A 5,434-nucleotide genomic window follows, 5' to 3' on the forward strand; every position below is an offset into this window, starting at 1 on the left:
ATAGAAAACCTAACGACTCCACAAGTAATCCTGCTAGAATAAAGGAATTCAGTAAAGTTGCAGAATACAAAATCAACATGTGAAAATAGTTGTATTTCTATATATTAACAACAAACTATTTGAAAAGGAAATTCCATTTACAACAGCAATCAATCAATCCAAACTAAATAAACTTAACTATGATGTGAAAAACGTGTATGCTGAAAACTTCAAAATACTTATAAGGGAAATGAAAACAGCCATAAATAATTAGAACAATTTTGTTAAAATGCCCATGTTACACAAAGCAACCTAAAGATTCAATGCAATCCGTATCAAAATTCCAATTGCATTTTTCTATAGAAATGGCAAAAACAACCCTAAAGTTCATATGGAACTACGAAAGACCCTGAATGGGTCAAGAACAATAAAGCTTGGAGGCATTAGATTTCAAGCTTTTAAATTTTATTATAAAGCTACTATACTAATAACAGTATGGTACTAGCATAAAAACAGACATATGTCCTAACAGAACAGAAGAGGGAGCCCAGAAATAAACTCACACACATACTGTCAATTGATTTTGACAAGAGTGCTGTGATACTGCATCTTCTAAGAAATATGTATTTGGTCTTCATCCCAATTTCTGGCACAGAGTTCCCCAAACCTTTGGAATTTCTAGTGTTGACTGTGTTAAAAGTGTCTTTGTTGTGTTAATGAGGTCTTTTTTGAAAAGCACCTAAGGATAGAGGCTGATAGATGCTGGAGCAAAACATGTGATTAGAAGGTTGGAATTTTCAGCCTCCTCCACCAGCCCTGACCTCCGGGGAATAGAGATAGGCTGGAGATAGAATTCAATCACCAGTGGTCAGTGATATATTGAGTTATGGCTATGTAATGAAGCCTTTATAAAAATACAAAAATCCAAAGGATGGGGTTCAGAGGTTCCCATTTAGTGAAAACACAGAGGTGCTGGGAGAGCAGTGTGCCTGGAGAGGGCATGGAAACTCTTTCCTCATACTTTGCCCCATGCCCCTTCTATCTGGTTTTTCCTGAGTTACATCCTTGTATAATAAACTGGTCATCTAGGATGTGAGTGGTTCTGTGAGCCACTCTAGCCAATAAATCAAATCTGAAGAGGAGGGAACTTTTGATTTATAGCCAGTAGGGCAGACAACCTGTACTTGCAACCTCTGTCTGAAGTGGGGAGGGGGACTACAAGTCTTGTAGGACTGAACCCTTAAGTTATGATCTGATGATCTCTCTGGGTAGACAGTGTAAAAATTGAGTGGAGTTATTGGACACCCTATTACCTAGGAATTGCTTGGTGTTCTCTGCGAAGGTCCACCATGACCAATACGCACACATTGGAAGTGGGTCCAGAAACACAAAAGAGATGCCAAGAATACAAATTGGGGAAAGGATAATCTCTTCAATGCATGGTGATGAGAAAACTGGATATCCAATGCAAAAGCATGAAGGTAGACTTTACTTTCCTCCAAACATAAAAATCAACTCAAAATGGATTAAAAACTTCAATGTAAGACCTGAAACCAAAGAACTCTCATGGCTACATCAGGCAATGGATTCCTTTACGGGCTCCAGAGAAACTTTCCAAGATTTTTCCACCTGTACATTCAGTGAAAATCAAGCCTCCTACCTATTGTTCCTTAATAAATTCTCCAACACATTTAGAATCTTCATATGTACAACTGTTCCATTGGAATCAAGTGGGTATAATAATTCCTAACTCATTTGCTGGACATTCCATCACATACCCTTATGAATACTGCTTTAAGGAATTGTGATGCCACTGAATGCTGCAGATCACCAGGGTTCCATGGTCTCCCTGGAAGGTTATTGATGTCTCATTAAACTGAGCAATGCAATCCCAATATCCCAACTGAAGGGTTATTTGCTGAAGCCATTTCTGGCATTGAACTCTAGGTCAGTAAAAGTTTTAAGCTGGAAATAGAAGGCAGACTCTAAAGAAATTTTGAAGAAAATTTATAGAGAGCGCTATAAGACAACCTATCTAATCGCATCACAAAAGAATGTTGGGAGACCCAGGGTGAGGAAGTTCAGGAAAAAATTATCCCCAGGACTGTAAAGACCAGAGTAATGTCATCCCAATCTTGCTGAGAGCTGAAGGCATAAAAGAGAGACTTATTAACCTTCTCAGACTGTTGAAACCTGATTCTGATGAATGGGATTGAGATGATGAATTGAGGGTTAATCGGTTTTTAGAGGATAAGTACTATTGTGCAAGGGACCTGTCCTCGGAAGTATGTGCATAGACAGGACATCAAGAGCTTCGCCTGACGTGGAGAAGTCTCAGGAGAAATGGGGGCTCAAGACTCTTTGGTGTGTCTGCTTAAATGCCACATGCCACTTCTCATGTTTCTATTGTTTTCATCTTGGGGGGCTGCCTTTAGCATAAAAGGACTGTCTCTTGTGCATTCGGTCCCTTTTGTAGCTGCATCATGCTTACTAGTAATTTGTGAAACTGCTTTTAACCAAGTTGCCTTCTGGAGCAGGAGACAAAAGCTATGTACTCCATGTAGCTCAACACACCCTGAGTTCATAGTTGGATCACAAAAGCATAGTTTTCTTTAAAAAAAATACCTTTTAAGTTAGCAATAGACAGCAAACTCCACAATCCTCATTACAATTACTTCTGTTTTTCAAATGATAGGATTGTTGTTGTTTTCTATGTTTTCTGTATATCACCCTTATCCACTACAAATGAGAATCTAAGTACTAAAATGCCACAACTTAACAATTTTTATGAGCCCATTTCGCTAGGCAAGGAGGTCTTTATTATTCTCTGATAAAGTGATCCAGTGTCTGACTCCATTCCTGATGGTCTACTTTTTAGTACAACTTCTAGTATCAATTGCTTTAGTATAGGGAACTCTCAAACAATGTGCTGTAAAACAAGGACTTACATACAATTATTTTATTTGAGAAGTGACACAAGAATGGATGATTGAGTGATCAGAAAGTGTTGAGGAACAGCCAATGTAAGAATATGATTTTAAGATGATCAATAGGAGCAATGAAGGGTTTGACTCAACCAGGATCTTTTGAGAATCATACAAGATACCCTCATGTATAGTTTGACTATTGAAGGCTATGACATCAATCCACTGGTTCCCATCACTAAGGTGTTAATAGTTTTCCCCAAGAGTGTTAACCGTGCACTTCTGTCATAATTATGTGGGTATCCAACAAGGTTGCCTGACATAAAAGATCCAGGGGAATGCACAGTGGATGCTGAGGTAATGTGTTCTCAGCAAGATAGAAGTGTGACCTTCCATGGACTGTCCACCACACCTGAAATCAAGACAAACAAGGGTAGTCAGGCTCCTCTGCAAAGATAGATACCTGATCAGAGGAAGCAAATATGAATAATGAAGTAATGAAGGAATTCCTCACATCTGTTAAAACCCTAGAACTACATGCACATATCCAAAAGGGGGATTTTTCCTCCCTGGCCTCTTAAAAGCAATGTTGTCTTTAAATTTATGGATGAATCTTTTTATGCTGATGTAGTTTAAGCTGGGGGATAAGGGATGTCAAGCATGACACAGAGTCTCCAATCTATTAGGATGAATAAGTGAGATATGTTTAAACAGGTCTTAATTTATTAAATGTAAACATTTAATTAAAATGCTATTTACTTTGTTCATAGGGTGGTTGCAGGATAGAGAAAAATCAATTCACAGCAGTTCACTGGCAGTGAGAACTAGGAATGATAGCCAAGCTTGTTTTCTAATGACCATTGTCTTTAAAGCGGTCAGTTATCTCTGACTACATGATCTCACCTAGCAACAACAGCTCAAATATATATTAAAGCCCCTTCATGAATTATGGTAAAGATCAAAACCCTTTAGGAGGAGGGGTGTGGGCTAGGAATTGAAATAGGTTGTTTCATAAATAAGTTTACCTTTCACTAGTCAGTAAGAAGCTTTTTGGTAACTTCTGTAGTTGAGCTCCAGTAATAACAAATCACAACCTATGCCCTCCTCATGGTCCTTGGTTGACTGGAGTACTGTATGCAAGAGGTGAGTACCATTCTTTCCTATATTTGATATTACAAACATTTGGAGAGATAATCTTTGCCTTGTCATCTATTTTTTTAACCTCAACTTTTCAATGTACTTATGTAAATATTCTTATTGGAAAATCTTCAGACCAAGTATTTTGGTTCTGCTACTAGCCCAGATCTTGGGCCACTGGCTTAATTTCCTTACACTGCTTCACTACATCCCATTTGCTTTGATTCAGCTAATCCAGAAGGTGCTGATTTTTGAGAGGTTCAAATAAAGGCACAATGTATATCACTGGGGAGTTGGCAAAAATAATATAGTTTAAAGTGATTTGATATTAATCCAGAAAGCTTTATCTGAGGGGTGCCTGGGTAGCTCTATCGGTTAAGCATCTGAGTTCGACTCAGGTCATGATCTCGCAGCTCGTGAGTTCGAGCCCTGCATCGGGCTCTGTGCTGACAGTTCAGAGCCTGGGACCTCCTTTGGATTCTGTGTCTCTGTCACTTCCTGTCTGTCTGTCTGTCTGTCTGTCTCTCTCAAAAATAAATATATATTAAAAATTTGAGAAAAAAAAAAGATGATTTTATCTGAGCTGGAGTGGGGAGTTGCTTTGTTCAAGCTAAAGGACTGTATCCTGCCACTTGATTCACATGGGCTGTAGGAAGCTCTCGGGTTTTGTTCCCTGGCAGAGTAGATAGGCTGACCCTGAATTCTGTCATCTAAGAAGGATATACCAGAAGTCCCCTATGAGTTTCTTGATGAAATAAGGACTTTCTTCATGAGATTTCAGGGGAGGAAGGAAGTTCATTCCACACCTATTTTATGTGAGCCAACTCAGGCTAGGAGGATGCAGTAAGACCTGCTGAAGTATTGAAGTAGCCTAACTTAGAATCTGAAAAAGAGCTTGCGTCTACCCACCTCCACCCACCCCCTCCTGGAGCCCCTGGTGTCTTAGTTTTTAAATGGTCTCTTGTCTCAGTCAGGATTTGATCAGAGAAGCAGAGTTGCTATAAGTGATATAGAAAAAGAAATTTATTGTAAGGATTAGATTTTGTACAACTGTAGGAGCTCTTGGAGAATTCTACACTAATATGTTGTCTCTGCAGCTGGTGTTGAACCAGAAGACACTCTATGTCAGATACTCTGGACATTGTAACCAAAAACTAAATGCAAAGTAGGAGATGGTGAGGAAAAGCTAACCACATCATTTTGTCACCACTTCCAACCACAATGAAATGAGTGACCTGTAGTTTTTGTTTTGTTGTTGTTGTTTGTTTCTTTGCAGAGCTACACAATGGTCTGGCCCAGGAATTGGAATCTCGTGGGCCTGGAAAAGCCTCAGGCTATCCTGCAGCCCCACAAAATAAACCAGCAGATCAATAATGATGAGCACAAACTCCCAC

At 39.1% G+C, this 5,434-nt stretch overlaps 1 long non-coding RNA gene across 4 annotated transcripts in view; it reads left to right on the top strand.

Moving 5' to 3' along the window:
* The first annotated feature begins 1,823 nt into the window (after positions 1 to 1,823).
* LOC115302093 overlaps positions 1,824 to 5,434 on the top strand; it is a 29,898-nt gene continuing 26,287 nt past the window's right edge. For 3 of the 4 annotated variants that reach the window (XR_003913414.1, XR_003913417.1, XR_003913415.1), the window contains exons 1-2: positions 1,824 to 1,926; positions 3,970 to 4,046. This is a non-coding gene — a long non-coding RNA (uncharacterized LOC115302093). Of the gene's footprint in view, positions 1,927 to 2,209; positions 2,344 to 3,969; positions 4,047 to 5,434 lie in introns of those variants that run through there. The other variant, XR_003913416.1, reaches the window with a different exon arrangement.

The sequence above is a fragment of the Suricata suricatta genome, chromosome 9 (genome assembly GCF_006229205.1).
Source record: "Suricata suricatta isolate VVHF042 chromosome 9, meerkat_22Aug2017_6uvM2_HiC, whole genome shotgun sequence".
Classification (NCBI taxonomy): Eukaryota; Metazoa; Chordata; class Mammalia; order Carnivora; family Herpestidae; genus Suricata; species Suricata suricatta.